This window comes from Athene noctua, chromosome 5, assembly GCF_965140245.1.
Source record: "Athene noctua chromosome 5, bAthNoc1.hap1.1, whole genome shotgun sequence".
In the NCBI taxonomy this organism is placed as follows: Eukaryota; Metazoa; Chordata; class Aves; order Strigiformes; family Strigidae; genus Athene; species Athene noctua.
In genome coordinates, this window is record NC_134041.1 from 15,167,373 (window position 1) to 15,195,209 (window position 27,837).

The following is a 27,837-nucleotide window of genomic DNA, read 5'->3' on the forward strand; positions in this document are numbered from 1 at the left end:
TGTCTTGATAGATTTTAGATAAAGTTGAAAATACTGGCTGGAGCACACACCATCATCCTGTTCATGATCCTCCTGCACAGAAGTGCTTTGAATGCTGCCTTCCCTTAGTTATTTTAAAGACACCTGCACACTCACAAATAATAAATCTGTCAAGGCACACTTGGAAATACCCCATCCCCATTTGTACAAGTTACTCTGCTCAAAATATTTCCGTGTTCAAAATCATTTAGCAGAGTTTACCAGATTTATAATCATTTGAGGCTTGCAGTATAAAACCCTACTGCATGACAGACTGAGTTATTAAGTGTTTATAGAAATCTGATCAAATGGACCATCAGAAGCTGGGGGAGCAGGGGGGGCAGGGGGGGGAGAAATCTGTTTCAAACTCGGCCATAATGACAGCTTTCCTCATCTTACAACTGTGACATGAAGAGGGAGCTGTAGCTCTTCTGAGACACAGCTCTGCCTGAACCAGTGTATCCAGCCAAGCGCCCCGATCTCCTCTCTCCTTCCTCGCTCTCCTCCGCTCCCCTCTCTCCTTCACTCACTCACTCTTCCTTTTTTTCTTTTTTTTTCTTTTCTTTTCTTTTTTTTTTTTTAATCCCTGTGCCCCTGTGCCAGTTAATTTAAATGTATCTATTCAAGTGGAGATAATCCATGCAAATCAGAGGCACTGGCTCCCAGTGCTTGATTCACAAAGAGAACTCAGCTTCAGGAGGTCACTCGTTCACAGCTGCTCCTCCCATTATATTTTTCCCTTATTGCAGAACTGCTGCATGTATACAGTGACTGAAAGGACTCAATTTACTGCAACTGCTGCCTGGTTTTACTTACAACTTTCTTTAAAGGGGGACTTACCTTCTATCAGTCTTACCAAGGTAGGAAGTCTGATTCTTCTAAAGACATGTAATGCCTCCAGTGTTTGCTCATTATCAGATCCCACTATAATGATGCATATTGTTGTCAGAATTAGGTCCTAATAGAATTGCGCCAGGTGCCTGATGCTTTTGTTACTTGTGTGTATAGGTGCAACTGTTTAAACGGCTGTTTTAACTGTTTATTTTAGCCAGCTCTGTAGCTGCCACACTGCCGCGCCCCCCCCCCTCCCCCCCCAGTTTTCCTTTTGATAGTGGCAGGTAGGATCTTAGCACAGCAGCTTTCTAGTCTACAAATGTAATCTTCAGAGAAGTTTGTATTTCCTTTTTAAAATGTTTTCTAATGTCTATGTAAGTTAATACAGTGGTCTGTACCCCCCAAAGGAAAATAGTATCAAGAGAGCTTTCTGGCCTGAAACCTGCTATCTTTTGGAGTAGAACAAACTGTTGAAAGGTTTTAAACAAAAATAAAAAGGTTACCTTTTCTTTTCAGTGTTGTAAACAAGGAAACTCCAGGCCTCACTGCAAATGGGCTTGTTATAAATTTAGACCACAAGATAAACATACAGTTAATAGAATTGCCAGCAGAAGTGGTGAAATGGAACCCTAGCAGTTCTCTGTTGTATCTATTGTTCAGAAAGGTTGGACAGGCAGTGCTTGCTCTGCAAACAAAGTGCAACTCAGAAACAACTATTTGAATATGATTCTTACAAAACTCCTTAAGAAAAGTCAGGCACTACTTCATTAGTTACATTCTAACTTTGAGCATACATCACATGAAACATTGAACTAATGCATCTGACAGCACACATTGGTTTTATGAATGCAGACAGTAAATTTTGGATTTATTTATGTATATCTCTTTGAATTTGTCAGAATTTAGGGATACAAATGATTAAAATAACTATAAAAACAACTTTGGATGTGTTAAATCACAAATAATGGATTTGAAGAGTAATGTATTGAAAAAAATAGAATTATTCTGTTACACTTGTCCCACAGTAGAGTTCTTGTTAGTTGTCTTGCACAACTGGAATTAAGAAATTACAATTATTAGATTTGGAGCCACATCACTTTTGTATAGACTTACTATCTAACACACCCAAGTTAATCAAACAACAGTTCTGTGAAGCTTTAGACAGAGTTTAAAGTGAAAATTTAGTTGACCAGCCAGGATAGAGAGAGAAGCATAGTTATTCCCAAACATATCCTGTCTAATTTCTTCAAGAACACTTGAGGCATACATTTTCCATTTCACCTTTTTGGATTAGGTATTTTTAGTTAGCATGCTTCAGGAAAGAGGGCTTGCTCACTATATTAAGTATTTCGGTGCCTAAAATGTGCATCTTTTCTCTTTGATATACAGTCTGCTTTTTGAAAAAAATGCATTCTGATTTTGGAGTACAGTACAAACCTAGAGAGCCTTGTCATTGTTAGCATAAAGAAGACATCTACACAAGTATTACTGTGCAGAGGGCAATCTTTCTTTCTCTGGCATTTGTTAGGTTACTGTACGTAGAATTTAGCAGATAAATATCTTTTGCTTCATGGCATTTTGGAGATCCTATTGGTATGCAGGTTACCCTGTGAGGATGGCAACTGAAAAAAGAAATATGTTTTATAGCAGTGTGTAATAAAAGCCCTTCACAATGATGTAAGTGGAGTCTGACCTTTCTTTCTTATCCTGTAATTAGAATTTTTATTAACTGTTTCAAGTGCAGAGTTTTTTGAGTAAATTAATGTTACTTAGGGAGAACAATCATGTATTTTTGATCTATGATTTTAAAAGTAAAAGTTTAGAATCCATTTTAGACAGGGAAAAATAAAAATATATTCTTCCCAGCAACTTCCTTCACACAAAACAATTTTGATTTGTAGAAAAGAGAGATTTGCTACAGGCATCCTGCCACCCCCCCACACACACCCCACCCCCCCGAAGAAAGAAAAGAAAAAAAGAAGGGAAAAAAGAAGCATTTCTAAAAAAGACTTCTTTCATTCTCTGAAAGAGGAGGGGAATGGATTTTAGAGAGGAGAGCTGAACTTAAGGAAAGACATTAAGGATCTTTTGTCTGACTGAATCTCTGGCCAGGATAAAGTTGGGAAGTAAAGGTGATCCCTGTGGAGTTTAGTAATATACAGAGATGAGATTAGATGACTCACCACTGGAGATATGAAAAAGATAGAAAAAAGCCTTTCCAAGGAAGGTTTTTTGTAAGTGGATTAAAATATTGTTGCAGCAGACAGTTATTTCCTGCTTCCTTTCCACCTTTTACCGAATGACCAATGTCTTACAGGGACAAAAGTGTTCCTTAGTGAGTCATCATCAGCATTTCATACAGTTACTTCCAAATTATGTACTCAATTCTTCTTGTAGGTTCACCAGATTTACCTGACATAACTCGGTTTAATTACTTGATACACTGAAATAAATGAGAAGAAGTCAGTCATTTATATTATTGAGGCCTCTGAATGTATTTTCAGTAAACTCTCAATGGAGTGAACCTTTGTGTTGGATTTCAGGCTAGTGTAGACTACACAGTTTTCTAAACAAGACTGTTAGTGACCTTCTACAACCAGTGCCTTTTTTCTATTGGTGTGGTTTCTTTCTCTGCCTCTGCAAACTTGCCATTGCTATAGTAACTCAGTCAAACATCTATTTGAGATAAGTTACCTGATACTCTGCTGTAGTGTGCCTTGCAGCAGAATCTATAGGATGCAGTAAACCTTGTAGCTGTATATAATGCAGGGCTCTTACTCCCATCAGGTTCTATTCTGCTGGTTTTACAGAAGACACTTAAAAATACAAATTATCATCTTAAATGGATGCGATAGGGGTTGTTAATAAGTTCCATTCGACTTCTTAAAGTCCTTAGTTGCTTTCAGCTCTAAGCAGGTACATTTGCTGAACTATACATTAAGAATATTCTAGAGAAGGAACAAAATTTGGGAATCCTAATAAGTAAGTGGTAGAGTCTTTGAGAAAAAGTAGTTATAAATGGGAAATATAATTGTCAACAAAGCCCTTGGTTAATTATTTGTTAGTATTTTCTATCATTGCATAGAAACAATACATTCCTCACAGCTTCTTATCAACTTACATACACAATTATATAATTTTTATCATAGTCTTGTACTGTAGAGTAGATTATTAAAATGTAATGTTGCAGAATACAGACCTTGCATTTCTTTTGCAGATAAAGCGTGCTTATACCTCTAGGGGTTAAAAGCTGAATTGGATCCGTAACTTGTCTACTGACAGCCTTTGAAGTTGCTATTTATTTATTTATTTATGTCTAAAGGTTTAGATTGACATCCTTTTATATGTTTGGAATTCTTCAGCAAATGTAAAATGCTTGGTAATGACTGAAATTAACCTAAGGCTTTATATATCCATCTTCCCCAGGAACTGCACCGATGCTTTAGTAACAGTTGAGAATTTTATGCAAACAACTGTTCTCATGAGAACATTTCATTTTTCTGTCCCATCATACTCTCTTTATAATTTCTAGAGTTGTTTTAAGTCAAGTTGGACCCTTTTGCATCCCTCTCTCCCTGTTACCTCTTCTGGGGAGTCTACACTAAAATTTTCACAGATGAAATGCACCAGAAGAGGGGCAGATAAAAAGAAAATAAGTGGAGTGGAAATGAATCTTTAAATGGCAAGTCTGTGAAACATGGAACATGGTTATCTGACGTTATGTCAGAGAGTGTTATCTTTTGAGGAGAAATGAGCAAGAGCAGTCCACACAGGAAAAGTAATAGTTGCTTTACTTCTGTCTGTTTATTTGGGATAGCTTGAACTGTCTCTCACTTTTTCCTTTCTCTCAGTGTGAAAAGATTAACTATTAGAAATGCAGCCAGTAGGCATCTGACTCAAAAGCAATGCTCATTTGACCTTTGGACACAAAATATCTAATGCAAATGAAAATCTCAGCAACCTCAAACATCACTGAGTACAAGACATATGCAGAATGTGGATTAGTAGAAATTCAACACTATTAAAAATAGAAATAAAATAAACCACTGAAATCACATGGTTAGATTAGCATTTATTTTTCCAGTCCATATCAGAGTATTAGATGCTGAGGCTTTGTCCGGTGTACCTGAGGCAAAAGATCTGTGGCAAAATTCTGCATTATTTTTAACAACTGTAACTGAAATGGTAGGGAGAAGAATAAAGGGAAAAGAAGGGTAAGAGATGCTTAACCAATACCTACATATTTCTCAAAGGTTAGGTTTTATAAGAGACAAAGAGTACATAGGAAGTAAGATGTATTTAAAGTCTGTGTGATGTTGCCACTTCTTTATTTAAAGGTTACAATTATCATGTAAGGGACTTCATCCCTCCCACTGTTTTAATTCTGCCAGTTTGGTTGAGGGGGGGTGGGTTTTTTTTAACTTTAGGGGGAGTGTTATGTGAAAATGCATGAGTATGAATAGATAAAAATCCCTCAGCAACTAGCCACTATTTCTTACTTTTCTTTCCACCAAGTTAGGAAGGAAGAAGGCAGAAGAGATGAAATGCATCCCACACGAGACAAAGGACTGAAAGAGGGATGCTGGTTCTGTCTCTGGAGAAATAAAGCTCGTCACAACAGGCCACTAGAGCCAGGACTTTGATATCATTCTTGCCCCTACAGAATAGTCTGTGACTCTGAGGAAGAGGTTGAAATACTTGTTAGTCGAGTAACAGCCCCCATGCAATTTCTGTTACCCAGTCTTTGCACTAGCTGAGTTAGAAGAGTTCATAGAACAGTAATAATATAATGTTAATTGACAACCTAAAATTTAAAACCAGAAAGAAATTTCAGAATTTGCTCCAGTGAACCTGAGGATATATAATTCCCATCACCTTTACAACTGAGGCAAGAATGGTTTACGTGGAGGATATAAGGGAGATAGATTAAGATTTTCTTACTAAAACTTCATTGTCCGTGTTGGGTCCAAACTTGATCACTAGAGAAACAGCCAGCTGAATGAGCAGGCGGCTCAGAAGGGGGGATCCACAGGGACCCTATGTGTATAAGTGACCTTGTTCCACATTTCCAGCAGGTCATGGAACTGGTCTGCATCAAACTTTTCTATAATTTCAATAGCTTCTGCCCTTCCTGTCCAGCAAGTTATCTGTAACCTGGTGTCTTTTTTCAGGGGAGGAAGGGATGGCCCACAGAGAGAAATGCCTGAAAGTTAAAGAAGATAAATGTTGACCTTGCCAGAAAATTATGCATATCAAAAGTGTTCCACAAATATGTGTTATCTGACTAGTTATTATGTGGAGCAGGCAGGACAGACAGATGCAGAAGAGCATTGGGATAATATGAGGGACAAGCAAGGACATGATAAAGGGCTGCTTAAAAGTATGACATGGTTAACAGCCAGAACATTTGGTTTTAATTTATTTAGAAATTACATTCATAGATTGTGAAAAACTAAATACAGCATGGCATTTCTGAGGATCTTCCCTGTCTTGTTTGGCATGTAACTTTTCTCTAATGTTCCAGTCTCTTCTGCGGGCTTCCTTCTATCCCCTCAAAAAATCCACCAAAAGTATATCATAAGACGTGTTTAATTTCCTACAAAAGATTATACTAAGTGTGCTTTTAATGTAATGATGTCAGTGGCAGATGATAATATGTATTAAGTAGTGCAAACTGCTGATTATCTGTCAGGATAAATCTGTTTATTTCAGAAATAGCAGTCTGACAACCCCCTGTTGTTAATCATGAAAGTACATGCTAATGCCAGGTACTGTTTGGATGGAGTCTCTCAGAGGAATGTGTTTGTTATATTTTTTGCTTTGACAGTCTTTACACCAAGTTTTGCAAATTTTCTGTGTGTATATGTATATTTTTTATTTTTTCTTTTTTTTCTTTTTTTTTTTTTTTTTAAGAGAGAGGCTAGAGCAAAGCCGCTGATCTACAATTTAGGTTCACAGCAATTCAGAGGAAGGAATGACTTGTGAAAAGAGAGAATGGATTATAGGATTACACAGCAGTTCAGACTGTGCCCATGGCTGGGTTCATCTTTAGTAATTTCAATGCAGACCCATTAGTGATGAACAAAAAAAAGCAAAAGGAATGTTAGGGAGTTCTTTTTCCCTGGAAGTCGCTCGTCTTATATTTGTTTATTTATATTTCAGCATTTACAGCAGTTCCTAATTATATCCTGAAATAAAAAGACCATCTCCAGATGATGCTCATACCATTCCCCCTTTAATGAGATAAATGGCAAAGTGAACCAGCCAGCTTTTATAATGTGAATTTGACCCAGCTTTTGTGTTGTAGAAAATGAATGTTATGTATTTTGAGTGAAACATAAATGCAATACTGAGGTGCAGTTTGCCAAATCTTAGGTGAAGAGGTATTTTGTCTGACTTTATTGCATTTTGATCATTTCATGAATGTTGTAAAATGCTGAATAGCATAATAAAAATTGATATTTATATTGACATTTCAGGATTCTAAATAGAAGCTGACAAAATCTAAACAGACTTCAGTATCTCTGCAGCTGTTCATCTAAACCCATCTGAGTTCTGGCTAATTCACTTTTTCTCCCCACATACCCTCAATTGGCCCTAATATAAACATCTCTCTCTAAAGCAATTTCTCCCTGGAAGATTATGCACATCTTCATCTTAATTCAGAATTTACATGTGTACTTTGCATATTTTTGCATCAGTATGTGTGTTTTAAATTAGATAAAGGTCACTGTCATTCATAATCAAGAAGAAGGTGTATAAAAGGTCAGGATTCAATAAAAAAACCTGATTAGATGTAGAGGTTTGTTCATATGATTCAGTATATCATTGGATAAGTGGAAATCATGAGTCAACAAATTAACCTTGGTATAATGGGTTACTTGCTTCATTAGGATCAGAAATGAGAGTCACAATTTTTTTTCCAGTGTACTCCTTGTTTGTCTCTGTAATAAGAAAAAATACCATGGTGTTGATAGTTACACAACTGAGTATTTTTATAATTTAATTTGGCTTAAAATGCAACACAAATGACAGTTCTTGTGTTCAAAAAAGGAACTAAGGCACCAAATACATTTGCTATGAATATAAATATCAATGAAATGAGTGTTATCCACTGTAAAAATAGGTAGGTTAATTTAAAATAATGGCCCATATGTTTCATATAGGCTTTAGTTTAAGCATATTAAAGAACCCATGATGAGTCAGGCATTCAGGGTCTAGTGTCAGGAGAAGATCCAGATGCAAGTGAGCGTGAACTAAGCAAGGATGAAGTTGCACTCCACATATTGGTTCTGCCTCAAACTTTCCTCATGTTCTTGGGAAAATCACCTACATTGCCTATGCCTCACTTCCATCTGCAAAAAAGGAAAAATAGTAACGATGCTTATATTGCAGGAGTGTTTCTATTTCTGCACATAGATTTACCAGGAGGCCTAATGAAGTTTTAGGATTCCCACCACTGCCCTGTTCATTCCCCCAGATTCCTAGTCACTTACTGCAGACAAAATGACAGGGCCATTTTATTCTACAGTAATATTCTCCAGGATAGATGAGAAATATCAGAAGTGAAAGGAATCTATATTTACAAAATAATCTGGCCTAGAAAAGACAGCATCATTTATACAAAATGTTAATACCATATTTTCAACTTCAGACTGTACATACTTGGAGCAATTTTTATGATTACACCATAAGCTTTTCCAAACTGATTTTTTTGTGGTGGTTTTTTGGGTTTGGGGGTTGGTTTTGGGGTGGGGTTTTTTGCCTGGAAAGTGTTGCAACTATTTCAACCTGTGCCATAGCAAAAATTTCTATTAGAAAAGCAACATTACAATTAAAGTAGTTATACATGTCAATGTTTCAGACATTGTGTATTTCTTTGAGTTTTCTTCACGTCTGTGTAGAATAAATATCAAGTTACTACTTGTTCATTTTTTTTTTCCCTTGGGCAGCATTCTGTACCTATTAAATCCTAAGTATGAAAGAAAATTAGACTTGCCTGTTACCACTATAAACTTACACCAAATGGTTTTCAAATAACATGTAGGTAATCTCTCTTCTGTAAACAGAGACTTGGGGTTGCTCATAATTAAAGCTGCAAGCATCACAATTTAAGCTGACTCTTTTCTGATGTTCATATGCCTCATTCTCTCCCAAAATAAAATGGAAAGGAAACACACTGAACCATAGTAAACTTTCCTTATGTACAATATTGTTTGGATTTTATGCAGTTTTAATACAGCTATATCATTAGGCTATTATTTCATTCTTTTCAGTTGGGCATGAGCAGGACTTTCAGATGGGGCATTAGCAAGGTGATTGTAGTATCTGTTCCCAATCGTTAAAAGGATCAGACAACTTTTTTATAATAACCAGGCTTAGCTTACTGTAACTCCCAGCTTCTGCCTCTCCTGTTTCATAGGTTTATAGGGCTGAGTTGTTTGACTGGTAACCACCTTACAGAGCCTCGCTGTAGGCAAACACCTGAGGTATGTTGGCCTTCAAAGTACCAAGCTACAGAACCAGCATGTGAGTGCATGGAGGGTGTACCTTCATGAGGGTGCACATAAATTAGGAGTGCACTCTTGAGGCAAATCTCCTTGTCCTCCCAAATTACTGAGCTTTGGCTCGCATCCAAAACCATCCCTGTTCCTTCTGTCACTAGGTATCACTAACCTAGAGGATGTGTTTCAGGAGTGCTTCTGATGGGATCTGACCAGCTGTGGGCATTCAGACCACAGGACCAAGCTAGAACTACTAACCCAAATTAAAATACCTTGAAATATGCACATTTATGTTGGGTTCTCAGTGTCTGGCAATTCACAATACACTGTCTTCTAGTGAGTGGTAGTACTTACTAAGACATATCCTGAGACAAATCTACATAGAGAGTTGTTGCTAGACAGAATTCACCAGCTCTAACCCTTATTTCAATTTTAAGGAGTCATCGTGTGTCCAAGTCATTACTTCTAGAGTCTTACTGCAGATGTAACATAAAAGGAAACTTTGGCCACCTCATCAAATCTAGGAAGTCATGCAGATCAAGGAACACCCTTTCTATACTGTGGCCATCTCCTGTGACTGTCAGCTGATGAAAAAGATGCTCCTCATAGTCTCTCTTCTCTCAGTAGTACCTGCACAGTAACAACCAGAATTGGGTCCTATGTACATAGAAAGAAAAACTCTTCATGCTCCACTGAAGCTGAGAAAGTGACCTTAGGACACTGGACAGTGTCTAAGTGTAAAGAAAGCTAAACCACAGGAGTTTTGTAGATGATAACATAGCTATTCCAGTCAGTTTTGTGAGGGCTTTCTCTGTAACATGGTAGGAGGTAACATGTAAGTGGGTGAGAAAAGGAGTTTATGTAAAATGACCAGACTTCAGAGTCCTCTCCCTGAAGCAGTGTTGTATCAGCTGCGTTTGCAACTAGGTAGCTCTGTGAGGAAGGGACTTGCAGTATCTCATACAAATCTTTGGACTATGATAGTGTGAAGTAGTCCCTGCCCACACCAACTTACTTTAGCTGCATAGGTCTGTCATTTTGTAAGTGATTCATTTAGCCCATAGTGTCTGTGCTGGGATGTCTCTGAAGACAAGGTGTTGGAAATCAAGAATCTCCTAATTCTGACACTAGTTTGTAAGGTACCTTTGGAAAAGTCACCTAGGTGAATTCTTTCAAACTTAAAGTTGTGAATTTAAAATTCATGTTTAAGCATCTAAATTAGTGGTCTGATTTTAATGTGTGCTGACACTCACATTTTCAATCAACTTCAAAGGGAGCTATGAGTGCTCAGAAGTCTAAACCTATGAAAATCAAGCCAGTTAGACACTCAAACTTGAAAGGTTTCTCCTGTGCCATTATTGTTATTTGCATTACTTTGGTCCTATAACTGGGGTTTCAAGCTACTAAAGTGCTAGGCACTGTATTTTTTTTTTTTTTTTTTTCTTTTCCTTTATGTGTAAAACTTGGCACACAAAGATGTTGTGTTCATTGTTTGGTTAATAGTTTTATATAGCTTTGAAAAATGAATGCTCTGTAAACACAGGATATAATTATTCGTGGAAGAAAATGGTATTCCTATTATTCATTCCTTTTTAAGTTCCTTGGATACTCAACGTAACCTTAAGAACCAGAGTTGATAATGCATGCAGAATACATACAATAAAATATAGGGGCCAAGTTCATAATTTGCTATTAAAATATATACTATAACTGTAGTAGTTTGAACAGTAAACAGAAATTAAATGGTCATATGCTGTGTTTAATTTGAGCAGAAATCACAACGTTTAATAACTCTTACATAATCCTCAGAGAAATTAAGTAGAATGATGAACCACAAAGCTTTCCTTAGAAACTTTTGTCTTATCCCTACCTCTTTATTTTAGTTATGCTGATCCATTACTAGCAAACAGTAGACTCTTTGTAACTGGGTCCTACGTAAAGCTTGCTTTTTTTCCCTGGGGATTCAATAACTAAGCTGCTTGAAACAGCTTTGATGAAACCATCTTCTTTCATAAAATGCAGTTCCAGCACTGCTGATAAATTCCACAAAATGGTGTCAATTTAACCAATGTTTTCTTTGGAAACAAAACCAGGAGGGAAACTGGTAACATACTAGTGTTTTCAGAACAAACCTTTGCATAGAAGTTATTTTTGTTTACATGTTTTCAATCCCACAATCTTATACAGCACAAAATTAAATGAAACTTTTTTATTTTGTCAAAATACTTTGCTTAAAAAAAATGGTTTTTACTCACAAATAATTAAGTAGTTCAAAGATCATTTTTAGTTTAGAACATTTTAAATATAGAAGTGTTCTGTGAATCAGAGTTTCCAACCTCTGAAAAGCTGAGGCCAGTAGCAGTGTTCCCAGTGTTCCCATTGACTTCAGTAACAGCACAATTGCTATATCTGAGGAAATGCAATCATGATCTGCTTGAGTTTTTGTATGCATAAGTGCAATATGCATAGGTATAATCCATCAGATCCCTAGTCTTAGATTAAAACAATATGTAAGCATTTCTCAAAAAAAATTATAATTTTTTTTCTTTATATCAAAGCTTTTACTGTTTGTTGGTGGTATGGCCCATGGCTATGACACCTTGACATGGGCACTTCCCAGTGCTGTCAAATCAGGAGTGTAAAATTAATATATGTAAAAGTACAGGTTGGGTTTGTTTCTTGTTTGTTTGGTTTGGTTTGGTTTGGTTTGGGTTTTTTTTAAATAAGACAGGTGGTTTAAAACCAGGCACTAACTGATTAATAAGTTTGTTCATGCAGACTTTCATTCAGGCATCACGAATAAGTGCTCTGTCTGCTTGATAAATATCCAGGCTAAACACAAATGTTGTTATTTGTCAAATAGTAACTGTTTTAATGGGCAATTCTTCATGATCTTTAACAGCTATAAATTGATCTCCAGAACACAGATGCCACAGAGTAGTCCCAGTATTTCTAAGAATCCAATGTTAAGGAAACTACAGTACAAAAGAAGGAAATGCTTTCATTTACTCCAGAGACAGAGTATATTAGGCATAGTAACAAGGATTTTAGCAACAAGCAGAAAAGTCAAGGATACTATTTTTCTACAAAGCAGATAATACAGTAAACAGTCAAGACAGCCATATTATATCTTCCAATACTTAGGATATTAATAAAAGTAATCATCAGGAATTCTATTTAGATTTTCAGACCTTTACATCTTGAACCATTAAAAATAATGATACATGATTTTAATCTGTTTGGTGTAAACTGATTGATTTCTTGCTTGTAAACTGCATACTCTTCAGATAGATCAATTTTCACATTTACCATATCTAATTATTTTCTGTTTCCTTCTTGCTTTAAAAGTCATAGATCATTTGGGGCTCCCTTTTCTTAACTGACAGTTTCTTGACAGCTAATAAAAATAACAAAATAAAGCCTGTAGAAGAAATAAGTTGCATTTAATATAAGGTTTAGCACAAGTGTTTACGTCCTCTGAGTACAAAGGGCTATGCATGCTTCCTTTATCTTGTAGTCTCAGATGGCAACATTAACAAACCAACATTTTCTGCGTTTCATACATAACATTCCATGTCATTACAAACCTGAACCTGGATAACTGAATGAAGTTTGCCCAAAAATGAAAAGAAAGACATACGCTCCTGAGAAAAAGGGCCCAGACCCATATCTTCTGTGAGATCTGGGAAAGTCACTCTTTCGGGAACTGCATAGAGAGATCAAATGTGATAATAAAGGCTCACAACTCTAGCAGGTTTCCCTAGAATAGTACTTCAAAAATGTGAGGTGTGAAAGAAAGGCAATCTGTGCCAGATACTGATTAAATTTCAGTCATCTATCCAAAGCAGTCCCTAGTTGCTTGTAAAATGCTCCATGTAATTACAGTAACTACAGTTTTTAAAGCAATTTACACATTAGCCTTTATCTTGGGTCTCTCTTTGTGGGTGCATTTCTTCTTTGGAATCAATATCCTTAAAATATATGTTAATAAGCTATATGAATTTGTAGCCATATAGACTCCTTAAAAAATCTATCTCTAGTATTTTCCTCATGGATTTCTCTTGGCTGTTGGAAAAGTTTAACTGTAATCAAATATCACACTGGATGTTTAACTAAAATTGTTCAGTGAACCTAGAGGTAAGTCACAACCATATCTAAAACTGTTAAGGAGTTAAGAGTTGATGCAAAATCAAACCAGGATATATTAAAATGCTGCCAGGATAAAATAATATTAAAGGCTAAACTTTGTCCTTTGCCAATTACACAGGTGCAAGTATCAAACTTGGCAAATCCTCTCAAAACTTTGTGTGTCCTAATCTTTCAAATCATCTTCTATTCATTGGGCATGGGAGATTCTGCTAATGCAGGAGCTTCTTATGTAGTTATAGGATGAACATTGGCCAAAGAAAAGGGGTCTGGCTCATTGCTGTGATATTCCAATTTTAAACTAATGTAAGTGTGAATTTTGGAAGGAAACTAAACTGACTATTTCATTAAAGTTGTACTGGCTAAAACCAGACGAAATGCAAGGAGTGAATCGAACTCCTCACAGTCAGTAAAACTGTTCCCACCAGAGTTGCACAGTGCAGCTGCAGGTAGCTTTAAACATTTTTTGTTGTTTTATTCTGTTTGTTCAAAGTGCCTTTTGTAAGTGCCAAGCACAGTAAAGCTCCTTAGTTATTCTGCATCTCATTGTTACCAAGGCTATTATCCTAACTGGGGCTAATAATATGAAGTGCGTTTATGTTTGTGTAGGAAAACTAGGATCACTAGAGATAATCCAAAAAGTTGTTCCACAAGGGATTATCTAGGATGCTGTTTTCCAAAACTGTCACATATCAGAAAAAGGGCAAAGCACTTGTAACTCTTGTGATTGATCCTCTGTCAAGTCATGATTGCTGTCACCAGCCGGTTACATTCTTTCAACAAAGCAGTAGGCGCTGCTGCATTTTAAGCTAAACCAGTTAGGCTTCCAGTGTCATGTTGTCTTCTTTATCTCTTTCCATACTTCATTCTCTCAAATTAAAAGAGCTAAATTTTCAGCTGAAAAGAGAAGATGATATGTGCAAGATCCTTCTGTAGTACATATTATACCTTAACATTCGTGCCACTTACATGCTGCCATTAGGTTTATTGTTCTTAGCTGTTATGTCTGGCTAAGGACCTGGTCCTGCACACACTAACTATTATGTGGGGAAGCAGAACTATGTGTGACACCAAATGTTACATTTGGGCCTGAGGAGTTTTCATAATTGGGCTTATAGACCCTGAAACCCAAGGTTAAAGCACTTAATTTACTTGAGCTGTGAGGGTATGGAATGATACATCTGTTAAAGGTTAAATACAGGCTTTAGTTGCCTATTGGACAAAACTGTACTTTTAAGATTCTCATGAAATAACACAATGTTTTTCAAACTGATTTTGAAACTAAATGCTTGTATATGGTTCTGTTCAAAGACTCTGAAGCCTCTCTTTTACCATCAAACACCATTGATTTGTTAGGCTGTGGTCAAGGATGTACAGGGCTCTTTGTCTTTCTCTACCCAGAGCACTCTCTGTGTCTTTCTTATTCCCTGTTCTCTTTCAGCCTTTGAAAGTGTCCAGTGGATAGACCCATAGTTCTCAGACATTTCCATGCATTTTTCTAAAGAAAGTTAGAGATTTTGTTGAATTTTCCAGTGAATCCTTGCTTTTGTAATTTATTTACATTAATTAATGTATTGTAATTAAATATCTACATTTTTTCAAAGGCATTTACTTCCAAAGATATCTGTCAGTAAATCTGGTAGATTTCATGCTTTCATATCCATATATTAAAGTGCAAATAAGACTTGAATTAAACATTCACTTTTTGGTTTTAAAGTTAACAGGTTTTTCCATGACCAACTCTTGTTTAAAAGAGTTTAACAGTCAGTTAACTGTTGACATTTGCAAAAGATTCTCCACTGAGTGCCAGTCTTTACAAAATTGTCTCAAATAGCCTCACCGGGCTAGATTTTAGCTTGCTTGCACAAAAGGTAGTGTTGTCTGATTTGACTTAAGAGTTCATGGAAAAGCATTCCTGCCTTTTCCCCCAGTGGTCTGTCGCCTTCCTCTGCCAGAAGTTGCCATCCTCCCATCTCTTCTTGTGGATGAGTTTGTGTACACATTCCTTTGCATTGCAGGCAAAATGAGCTGGGAAAGCTTAATGGACTGTTGAAGGTGAATATGAGCTAACCCAGCTCATTTTGCCTGAAATGGATTGAAAAGAACTCACATGACCTCCTTCCTCTGTCAGAGCTCTGGGGTAGTAGCTTCCCATGATGGAAAACAGTACCAACCAATTCAGGGAGATCCTGAAGACTTTTGTCTGTGTCCTGAAAAGCAGGTTCATAAGTCACATTACCTTTTCTCCAGCCCTTACAGAAAGACTTATATCAACTGTAAATGAGGAGTTGACTTTTAAGGAAAGCTAAGCAACCAGCAGTGAATTACAAGTAGGCAACACAGCTTTTTTCTAAGCTATGGCCATAGCCTCTATTTGCCATTTCAATTACTGAATGTCTAGGGGCAAAATGTCCAGGCCAAATTTAGCAAAGTCTGTAACAGCAGTAGTAAAATGCTGTCTCTGGCAAATTCTCTCTTCTCTAGATGGTGGTTCATTTTTAAAAATTACTGTCTAGGTGGTTAAGACTTCTATTATCTTTAGCAAAGAGACTTCTGGAGGTGAAAGGCCCTTTCAAATAGCCATATTCTGACTCCCAGGTTTTAACCCATCTTTCTCCTTATGAATAACATACAAAAAGCTGGAGAATCTGAAAGGCCCACATAAATATTCCAAAATAACCTCATGTTCTCCCTACTCATGAACGAAGCTGATGCCTCCACTATTTCATAATGTTGCCTCACTACATTAGTAAGGCAACTGATTCATCTCTGCTACTCTCTTGCCCTCTAATATAATGTTTGAATCAGGAATTGTTAAAGTTCTCATTAGGTTTGTTGTGGGGCTTCATAATGAATTCTTTGTTGCAAGCTGGAGAGTCTTTTGATTTTTGCTTGCATATTCATAGAAGAACTATGTCATAAACAAAGTCTAAATCTGGCACTACTCTCTTGCTAAGCCACGCTGACTGCGTTGTATCTTTCTACACTTTACCTCATAAAGAAAACAATGTCAATGCCAAGTATGGAAGGTGAAGAAGGCTGCTATTTAAAGAATAGTTTTCTGGCCTATGCAGCACCATTGGACGCACATCATAAACAAAAAGAAGGTCCGTTGCTTTTATCCCACAGTGCAAAATTCTGTTTTCGTCTATCCCAGCAGAAAGGACAATACACTTTGTGCAAGATTGTTCAGTATAATCCAGATGCTCAGTAGGAATGCATCTCCTCCTATATGTACATATATAGAGATAAGTAAAAATATACATATTTTGAGAGTCCTCTTTTAACCCATACTCTCCCTCTAACACAAATACCCACATGAATCAATGCGATTTATCCTGTCAACATGAAAAGAAAAGAATATACTGATAGATAATGTACATGAATACACTGGTCAAGCAACAGATTCAAGCTTAATTGATAGGTTTCATTCAGTGGCAAGAATATTTGCTTAGGGTAGCAAAAAAATTCTGTATCTCCTAACGATGTGGAACCGAATTCTTTATCTCCCCTGCTGCTAGCTTGCTTTTAAGGCAGAACTGGAGATATCTATCACAACTAAATAGGTATTTTGTAAATTGTATTTAACTTAGCTACCTTTAAGAAAAGTTACAAACCATATATTGTATAACCATTGCCAGAGATTTTATCTAGCTTGGCTGGAAAAACAACTTAAAGCTGAATTCTTCTTGCCAATCATCACAACAGAATTTTGTTTTTTATCTACTCTCAGTTAACAGGCCAGTATTACAGGCAGAATTTTGACTTCCAGTTGCTGTTTTCTTTTATATGGTGGGCCTGTTTAGGGTACTCAGAAATGTCAACAATAATACATAAAATCACTGTCATGTGAAATAATTGATTAGCTGATCAGTTTTCTATTCTATTTCTTTAATATATTTTTTCCAAGAATAATGATCATATATAGAGAAATATAATAATTTTCTATGCTAAAGTAAAATGGTATTTGACATTAACAAAAGGTCAGGTGTCATACTGTAAACCACAATGAGTATTGCTTTTAAAGATTATTGAATTACAAGGTACATATATTTGACAAAGTATAGAATTCCAATAACTGCCATGGTAGCAGTGCCCTTTTACATGCCATGGATTTATTGACATTTGCTAACTGTAAAAATGCAAACCAGTTTGCACATAATAGACATTATCAATTTAAAAAATAAAAATGTCTCATTAAAGAACACATCTATTTTCAACAATGCCTTCTGATTTTGTATGCACATGATTGGACAATCAAATATCTGTGCATCCCACTGTGATTGTGGTTCATGTGGACAAATATATGTTCACTTTCTAAAGGCACTTTCACATTGTGTTTCCTTATGCAATAATAAAACATACTTTAAAACAAACAAACAAACAACCCACCCCCCCCCCAAAAAAAAAAAAAGCTAAAAACCCCCACACAAAACAGTGATACTGACGTGTAAACTTGATTCAAGACTTTTCAGAGGAGTAAGTTAAAATGAGTGCAAGGGCAGCATCATAGCCTCTCCATAGTATTTGCCCACACCACAGATCCGTCACATTTCAGTGTGATTGACTGGCCTTAACTGAAGTCCCAGGCCTTTTAAGGGACAGAATCATTGTCGGAATTATGCCAGAGCTTGTCTGGACGGAACACCAGTACTGCAGAAACTGCCAGTGTGTTTCAAGCTATGCGGGCAGATTAGCTAAAAAGGAATTTTTGTATTGATAGGTCTGAATAATAAGAGTTTGCAAACATAGTACCTTTTATGTGTGCTTGCAGTTAATAATAATAGAAAAGCTATAGAGAAGGATTCTCCTTCTGTTCCACAAGGCTGACCCACACTACTATAAAACTCTTAGGAAGGCTAAACCATTTATTAACCAAATGAGTTAAAGTTCACTTTCGAGGGATATTACACATTCAAATTCGTCTGTATTTTCAAACAACTTTATCTGTTAATATCAGATGAGTTTCTTATAACAGAAAAGGTCTTGATGGTTTTGTTTGTTGTTGCTGTGGTGGTTTTGGTTTTTTTTTCATTTGCAGCACATCTTTCAATATTTAGTGACACAGCCTAGACAAAAATTCCCAGACTGGTCAGTTCCATGTTCAACGTTTAAGAGAGAGATTTTAATCTAAAAACCTGCCTTTTAAATAGTTTCCTATATGTAGAATGTGGATACAGAGGAAGGTGGCTGTGTAACAGCTTTTCATTAGTGATCATCCACTTGTCATCAGCGAGGGTGCCATTCAGTGTACCCTTAACTCTTTCCTCCTTTGTTCGTCCTTTCCGGACCTTTTAAGCTTCAGGTGTCACTAGTTCTGCTAACTACAGGGCTGTTCTCTGCCTTTTTCCCTTCAAACTCACATCAACTATCATATGCAAGAACTGAAGTCTTAATTATAAAAGAACAGTTACCATTTGAACAGTATGTGGTGCTTTCATGTAAAATGAGTTTAAAAAACCAAAACTAAACAAAAACAACGAAACAAAAACCAAAGACAAAACTTGCATGCAGTGTAACTTCTGATAGGTTTTGATGTGTGAATTGCCATGATGGATAAATAGAAGGCTTGTTTTTACTGAACAGTAGCACAAATATAGTCACATATAATTCAAAGTCAACACTCAATTTTCAAACATGGGCGCCTTAACAATACTGCTAAATCTTGCCTTTGGTCTTCTAAATCAGCACTTAGGCAAATAAAAGTCATTTGAGTGACAATTTCAACATACTAATGAGGTATTCAGATGTCAGCAATTGAAAAATACACATTGGCCTTTTGAATTTAAGCCAAGATTGGCTCTGGGTTGTATTAATAATGTTTAAGACTTTGTAGAAGGATCAAAATAATTTCTGAATTTACCTTAATCTTTCTGGGAGTGAAGCAGATGGGATCAGATTTTTTTGTGAAGTCACTGTTTTCCTACCTTCCACTGGTTTTTGATGTAAAACTTTCCATTGTCATTTCATTATTCATTTATTGTATTTTGGTTCATAAACAGGTCAAAAAGCAGCCTTATGCAGACTTCCTCACTTTCATGCTCATTAACTTCAGTTCTCACCACAACACAACTTGTTCCTGTACAAGTGCCTACATCACTTGTACTGCCACAAAACTGTATTGCTATGGCTGTATTCCTTCCTTCTTTGCACTTTGCCTCTCTCCATCATCAAAACCAAGTTTAGCTGAGCCTAAAGAGATCCATGCTGGATATGGGTTATTGGCAGACGCTCAGACCAGCATTTGTTCCATCTAAATAGTTTTGTTCATATAGATATCAACTCTTTTATTTTCATTTTTGTTCTTTCTTTTTTATGTATTCATCCATTTCCTGAAAAATGTTGACAATGAAAAATATTACTGATTATATTTATCACAGAGATGAAAAGTCTCTAATATGCTTTACTTTTCTTAGAAAACTAAATAGAAAATGTATCTTTAATTATGACTGTGACTTTTAAGAACTAAACCAAAGTATGAACTACTCAATGCCATTCCTGTTATTAATTTATTAGTAGTAATAGTGTGCTGCCTAAAAATCCTTGTTCTTACTAGAAGCCCGCTGTGCTAAACTACTGAGCAGATTGGAAAAATTCCTGTGCTACATGTAAGTGCAAGATAGTACAAATAGTACAAAACAGAAGACAATGAGACAAAATTTGCCAACATAATATGCAGTATTCCTTGGAAACTGTAAGCCTTACCATTCACAAGTGCAACAGAGCGGAGATTTAAAGGAGGAATTTCAAGTGGATCAATGATGTGTTATTTAACAGACACATTAGCTCAGATATTACTGGGCATGCTCTCTGACTATTCTGATAATCTATTTTAGCTTATTTGCTAGCTCCTTGAAATTGCTAGGTATCCATTTACTGGATTAATTAATTAAACATATTTAAATTATGCATTAGTCATGGCTTTAGGAAGTTAGAGTAAATAACATAGGCTTTATTAATTTTTTCCCTCTCTTGTTATTCTCCCATCCCCAGCCTCTAATTTTCATAAATTTTACCTTCATTTTTTTCTTTTTTTAAATTTTTATTAATTTTTAAGTACTGCTGGATGTTTCACCACTGGCTGAGGAAGGAGCGGGTGTCTTTTCTCCAAAGTGACACCGCAGCTGATCTGTGGAACAACTGAGAACAGAGTTGTCTCTAGGGATGGAGCACACCCCATTCTTCCTGTGACAAGCTGTCATGGCTGGAGGCTTAATAAATTAAAGGGATTTTTTTTTTTAAAGCAAAATATTTTCCATCGCTTTCATATTTTTTAGAACATTGTTCTGGCCTTGTACAGGAGACAGGGAAATGTAAATGTCAGACATTTACTTCTGTTTAAATGGGCTCATTATACCACAACATGTTGAGTTTTTTTCCCTACCGGCCGGTTCTTTTCACTGTCGTATCCTGTAAGCACTTTCCTTGCACCTGCCTGAGAAGACTAATCCTCTATTAAAACATGTTCAAACTGAGCAAAGGCAGAAATAGCAGCCATTTTGCTCAAAGAAAATTAATCAAAACCTTGTAAAAATAAATAAATCAGTGTAGCTTTAGTGAAGACCTCTGGCTGTTTGGTCTGTAGTTGAAGCCCTGTTACCTCACTATTTTCCATCTGGAGAGCAGGCTTTGGCCTTAGGGCATGGACCTGTTTTGAAAACAGTGCGAAGATAACTCCCCCAAACGTAGGTTCTCAGCTGTGATATGAGCACAAGTGCCATACAGACCTTACTGTTCCAGGGGCACAATCTTCCTTCAGTAGTGCATCCCCCAGGAATCAGCCATACTCTCATTTTCTTCACCATGATCATGGCTATTTATTTAGATGGAACCATAATTATGAGTAATAATATGGATAATGTGTACTTCTCTCCTGCTTTGGCTCAGTGTTAGACTCTACGGGGAGATGTGGAAACATTGCAGAGGATGGCGATGTCACTGACTGGTTCATTGAGGAGTGAAGCTGCCTCTACCAGATAACTTAGAACTGCAGTCTGACAGGGCAAAGGAAGAGGGAAAATCTGTACTGACATGGTAAATCAGTGGACTAAACTCTGTGTGCCTGAACCGCACTATCTAAGAACTGAAGTCCCATGGGACAGCCTTCATCAGTGTAAAGTACAGGGCTGAGCACATTCACAATGCTCAATAAATGACCATATTTTTAAAAAAACCCACAAAAACAAAAACACCAAAACCAACCACACCAACAATAACAACAACATCCCATACCCCCTCCCCCCCCCTCCAAAATACCCCAAACTCCTTGCAACTGCTGCACATAAATTCCAGGTAGATAGTTTATGATACAAGGCCACATTTTTCTATATCCAAACCCATCTCTGCAAATGAAACTGGTATAAAGATCAAGCATAAACAGTGAACTGTTTAATTTGAACAGTCAAATCGTATGAATAAATGTGTTCGTGCCAGTTGCAATGAATTTTTAATTCCTTTCAATTCCTAAGCACGTTGTATCTTTCTAAGTTGGATCTATGAACGGATTCTGTTGACATTTGATGTCCATAAATGATTTATAACCAAAAAAGTCACTTGAAAATGCAATACTACAATGTTCTCTCCTATTTCTACAACTTTTGTTCTCCTTTGTTTCGTAACATCGTCTTTCACAGATGACTTTTTCTGTGTGTTTCACTAAGAAATTTGAAATCCCTCTGTCTTATGAACATATCCCTCCCAAAAATACTCACTGAAGTTGTCCCTACAAGAAAAGGAAAAGAGGTCTGTGCTGTTGCTGAGAGACATACCATACAATCTTAGATCAAGACAAAAGAGAGCTGGATTGATGCCAGGCATTTTTCTGGAGGCCCAAATGTATCTAGATACTTCTCAGAGAAAGTTGTTGCAGAACAGTAATTTAGAATAATGTACAGTAAAACCAGGCATAATTAAATCTACAAAGAACTCCCTTTTCTGAATTAGGGTTCAAGTGGTACGTTATTTTATTTTGGTCCCAAGTACCTTGATATATACGATCTGGTATCTGCTGAAAAGATTTCTTTCATAATGCTAACAAAATACAATTAATGCTAACACGTTTCTGAAATAAGATTATATGGAGCACTTCAGCTGCTTATTGTGATTTTGATTACAGATTTCCACAAATGAGTAAAAATGGTAAGAACTCCTTTACACTGCTTCACGAGTTTCAAGTAGACAAATAATAGCAGTCATTCACATTCTGGAGCAGAAGCTTGTTGGTATGACAGAATGTCACTTTCATGCTTTTCCTATTATTGTGTGTTTGGGCATCTCAGCTAGTTTCTGATATAGACCAGCACAAAAGTTATACTCCAGCAAGGACAAGACAGTAAAGAAGTTTAAGAGGCTGCTAAATCATAAGACCTGCTGAGGTTCAAGAGAGACAGTTTAGGTTCTTGTGCTAATGGTTGTTCTTTAAAACAAATTTTAGCCTTTAGAGGCTAACTTCAGATTTCAAGCCTATACAATAGTATAATTCAGTCTATGAAGCAACATGCTACTAGTGGAAGAAAACATTACATATGTGGAATAGTGGAAGTTTTTAAGACCTGGGAAAAAATCATTATTAACATTGCTGTATTATTATTGGAGGTTTTTAAACAAAATTATATCTTTCTTTGAAAGGATATAGAAACCATAAATAATTTAGCTTGCAGATTACACCAAGAATATCTGGGCACAGTAGTTGTCTCAGCTTAAAAATTTACTTTTTTAAAAAATTTTGCTTATAATTTTCCTTGGCCCATTTCTAAAAAATTGCCTCTGATTTTGAAATCTGACTTTAAATACTATACTATTCATTCCTGAAGCTGCAAGATCCACAGAATTTCAACACCATAAACCATAGTATTATGTGATGAAACTCCACTGACTTTGGTAGAGCTAACTCTGAGGTGAATTAAACATGACATTTTATTGTTCTGGTCATCTTGTACAGCAGCCTTTTTTCATTTATAAAGCAATATGGTTTAATATATTCTTCTTGTCCTCAGTCCTGCTTTTGAATTACTTTAATAACAGTTGTAAATAAGCAAAGCTCATATGATGGTTCTATTACCTACTTATTAGTTTCGGATCCCATGATGGATTGTACAGCATATTGGGAGATACGCACTTCAGGGGACCTACATCTGATATATACATGTAGCTTACGTTAACTTTAATGAGAAACTCAGATATCTTATCTCATTCAAACATCTTGTATGTAATACAGATAAACGAGAGACCTTTTACTCTTTATTCAAAAAAGCATGGGACGGAAATATGCATTCTCATGCCTGGACATGAGAGGAATATATAGGCTATAAGATATGTGGTGAGAAAAATCACAGGTTCTTTCCAATTCATTCAGTTTTGAAGGCCTGTAAATCACAAATGTCCTACTGTAGCCAATTTGAGAGGCTATAGGGATACAAAAGACTTGTGCTGATACTGTCTTCAGGGATAAATGCAAAGCTCATTGTCAGCCAGGTGATCTGTTCATGTAATACAGTCCTTCTACACTGTGCATGTGCAACCTTTCTCAGTCTCCCTCTTCCAGCCCAGAGTTCCCCTTTACACTCCCCTGAAATCCTGGTCTTCAACTGGGATCTCTCAAAGTCTGTTTGGCTGAGGAATATCCTCACTTCCTGCTGTTCAATACCCTGAGCAGGGCCCTAATTTGCTGCTTGAGTTAACTTCATCCAGGCCATTGGGCTCTTGTAAATCCCATCACAGGGACTTTATGATACTCTTAGTTTTATTTTATTCTGGAAACCCTAGTGCCTAAGGTTATCAGATTATGGGAGTTTCATTTCTCAGCAAAAACACAAACCCCAAAAGCTAAAAACACATTAAATAAATAAAAATATGAATTATAGTTGTTGAAGAGGTTTTAATCTCATTATTTCTAAGACAAGCCTTTGATGTTGCAAGAAGCATAAGTCATGATTGTTAAATACTTAGCTATTCTGTACCGTTCTGCTATGAAAAATATTATTTCAAGAAAATGAATTTTATAATATTTCATCTTAACCCATTATTCCTTGTATTTCAAAGAAAAATGTCAGTGTTCCTCATGCTATTAATGACTATAATTTTCTGTTTGGTCATGTCTAATATCTTAAGCATGATACTGTTGAAGCCAACTGTGCACCTTATAAATTCTGTCTACCTAATGACATATAATGCTTTGTAATGCTTAAAAACTGTTACGGAGATTTAACTGACAAATCTAAAGATAACATTCATCTTTAATAGAACACACAGAATGACAGGAATGCTTAAAATTATCTCATAACAAATGCCAAAATGGGATGAGGGTATATTTTTTCTTTAACTGAATTTCTTCAGTCTACTCCATAGACTATTGTTTGTTAATTTCGTAAAAACACTTAAGAAATTAGAATAGATTTTGAAATTAAGATCCAGCCAAGCTTCTCTAGTGTAATACTCAGACATAGTAAACAATTACATTACATAAACCAACCATCTGAACAGAAATGATAATTAAAGTAATGCATCGGTGTGCTTCATTGATTTATGAATTTGTTTAATGATTCCTGTTAGAACAGCAGAAGCCATTATGCATTCACTGATTTTAAGAGATGGTATATAGTTATGTGACCTTTCACTGAAGAAGAAAAGTAATATTCCTGAGCTATCAAGGAAATTATAAAAGAAGTATTGTTATGACAAACTTTACAACAATTTGAAAATAACATCCCCAAACCCATTCATTTTCTTCATGCACAAAACTCTTCCCATTTTCCACACTACTATTCAGAAAAATGTACAGGAATCTGCCTAGTCAATGCTTGTGTGTGGGTTCCTGACTGAAATGAAAAAAAGGAAATAAGCTGGTGCTGAATTTATTTGAATCTGATTCAGATTCAGCCCAACCAAGTACCCCATATTCCTGGCTGAAAGGTAGTAGCCCACACTCCCCCCTCAGTTACTGTTATTCATTGGCATTTGGGGAGTCCATCCAAAGTTAGAGCTCCACTGTGTGAATTGTGGTTAACACGTACACTGAAATACAGTCTCTGACCCAAAGCACTTATGATCTAGACAGACAGTTGGGGAAAACCCAAGCATACAAATGAAAGCATACAAATAATAACCTCCTGCTGGAATCCAGTGAGATTTTATTCTCTATTTCAAGCTAATTCTCAATGATATCGAAAATCTCACCCACAAAGAACAAGCAAATATATTATCTTGCTGTTATGGAGATGGGGAGCTTAAACAGAAAAAGATGAAGTATATTATGCAGCTCTATGCAGGAATTTTGTGGTAAAATTGAGTCTTAATAAACAGGATCATAGATTTTTGCAGAAGGTCAACATACCTGCATCCCTGCCACAGACATACCCTGCTCTGCCCACAACAGTTTTGTGAAGAGGGTCTTCTCCCACCCGTAATATGCATCCATTAGTGCTGGTGAAATCCACACCAGGTACTAAGAGTAAATAGTATCAAATGCCTTCAAACCTTGACACAGTGGGAGGCATCCTGAAAGTAAAGAACGAGGAGTCTTTTAAATTAGCTGTTGTAAAACAAATGGAAGGGTCCAGAGGGTGCATTTGACATTTATCTGTGTATTTCCTTGCTTTTGTTGTTTTCTGTCATTGTCCTATCATTCCATTCCCCTTGATTTTTGTGTAAACTTCCTTGTTTGTTTGCTTTTCTGATAACTTGTAGAGTAAACTACTCCTTCACAAGAGAAAATGCAGCTGGGAGAATAAGGTGGGGGAAGGGTTTCTGGCTGGAATACTTTCAACATGGCATCATAGTTGCTTGTGACTTTGAGCACTGTGAAACATTTGTTTGTCTTGCTTTCTTTCCTTGCTTTTCACAGACCTCTTCAATCTCCCAAGCAGCTGATAGAGAGAATCCCCTACAAGACTAAACACATTTTCTTATTTACTGTTAAGACTACATTTTCACACATAGCAGAGATTGCACATGTCAATATATCTTCTTAATTGAATGTGGAACTTGTCACATCAGGTTGTGAGTTCCTTGAAGTCCCAGAGCCCATTTTGGACTGGCTTGACACTTCAAAGAAGAAAGGGAACAAGAATGGAAAGCTCTCTGAATCACAAAGAAACAAATGAAAACACTCTATCGGACTTCAGTCCTCAATTATGCTTTTTCCCTGTGTATTTTGTCTGCCAAAATCCATAAATGACTTTCAGAATGGCAACATGATGTTCTAGAGACCAACTCTTTATCTCTTCTTATCGTTTTAGCAGCTCAACTCATTCAGGCAATTGGACATTTTTGTATGAATACAGAGGTGATACAAGAAACTGAATTTAGAAGAGGGACAGATCCTCAGTCCTAAAATTGGACTGTGTCTTAGTGACAGGTTTCTGTCATTAGCTGAGACTGCCATTCACATTCAGTAGGTGAGGAGGAACAGTAAGGTTTATGGGTGGAAGCATGGGATGGTCCTACTACAATTGTTAGGAATCTTTTCATTTTGTGTTGTAACAAACTATTGTTACTCTAACAGCAGCCCATAATTCTACAAATCTTAAAAATTAATAAAAATGTAAGGAAAATGGATATTCTGCTTTACATTCATTCAGGTCAGGATACATGATGACCATCACCGTTTGAACCCTTTACAATACTGATAACAAGAAAGTACTGTGATACCATAAACCACTGAAATATTTAAAAGATGTGCAATGGAGCAAGAAAAATGTACAACAATGGGAGGAGGAATTGGGAGAAGAAAGATGTGAGAAGACTCCTTTGCTACATGAGCATCCAGCCTGCCCTGCAGAATGGCAGTGGGTGGGGAAAGCCAGTACCCTCCCCCTGCTTCACAAAATTACCTGCAGATAGAGAAGAGCCAGCTGTCTCCCTAGCCCTTTGGCCACCGATCCAGTGTGAAAACCAAGAGTTAAAGCAACAGAAGGGTCTCTTTGCTCTCACCTCAGAAATAGTGCAGAAGCTGACACCCACTGCACTCCTTAAAGGCTATGTTATATTTGGGTATCTTTTTCTACTGCAGGCATGTAAAGACAGGATAGATATTATCCCAGGATTCAAAATATTGTCCAACAACAGTCTGGATGTGAAGTCTTGCTGTAGTCACTATAAGTTATCATATAGCGCGTTGCTGGTCTTTGGACCATTCTCAGGTAATATGTGGATTTTACGTGACTCCCACACACGCTTATCTTTATGCATTGTAGGGAGGCCCACTGAAGCTAGGAGGGCTTTCTAATTTACTGTGTATCAGGTTAAGCACTTTCATAATTCCTTGATGGATCACTGAGCAAGCGGCACCAGTGTAAAAGTTTATCACCATTACTAGCAGAAATTGGCAAACTCTTAG

General features: G+C 36.6%; 1 protein-coding gene across 15 annotated transcripts in view; it reads left to right on the top strand.

The window, feature by feature from the left end:
• Positions 1-497: 497 nt before the first annotated feature.
• Positions 498-27,837, top strand: part of ADGRL2 (adhesion G protein-coupled receptor L2) — a 395,343-nt gene continuing 368,003 nt past the window's right edge. For 8 of the 15 annotated variants that reach the window (XM_074906457.1, XM_074906459.1, XM_074906463.1 and 5 more), the window contains exon 1: positions 505-878. The gene's annotated coding sequence lies outside the window, so the exon portion shown is untranslated. Of the gene's footprint in view, positions 879-27,837 lie in introns of all 15 variants that reach the window. The other 7 variants (XM_074906470.1, XM_074906467.1, XM_074906471.1 and 4 more) reach the window with 3 other exon arrangements.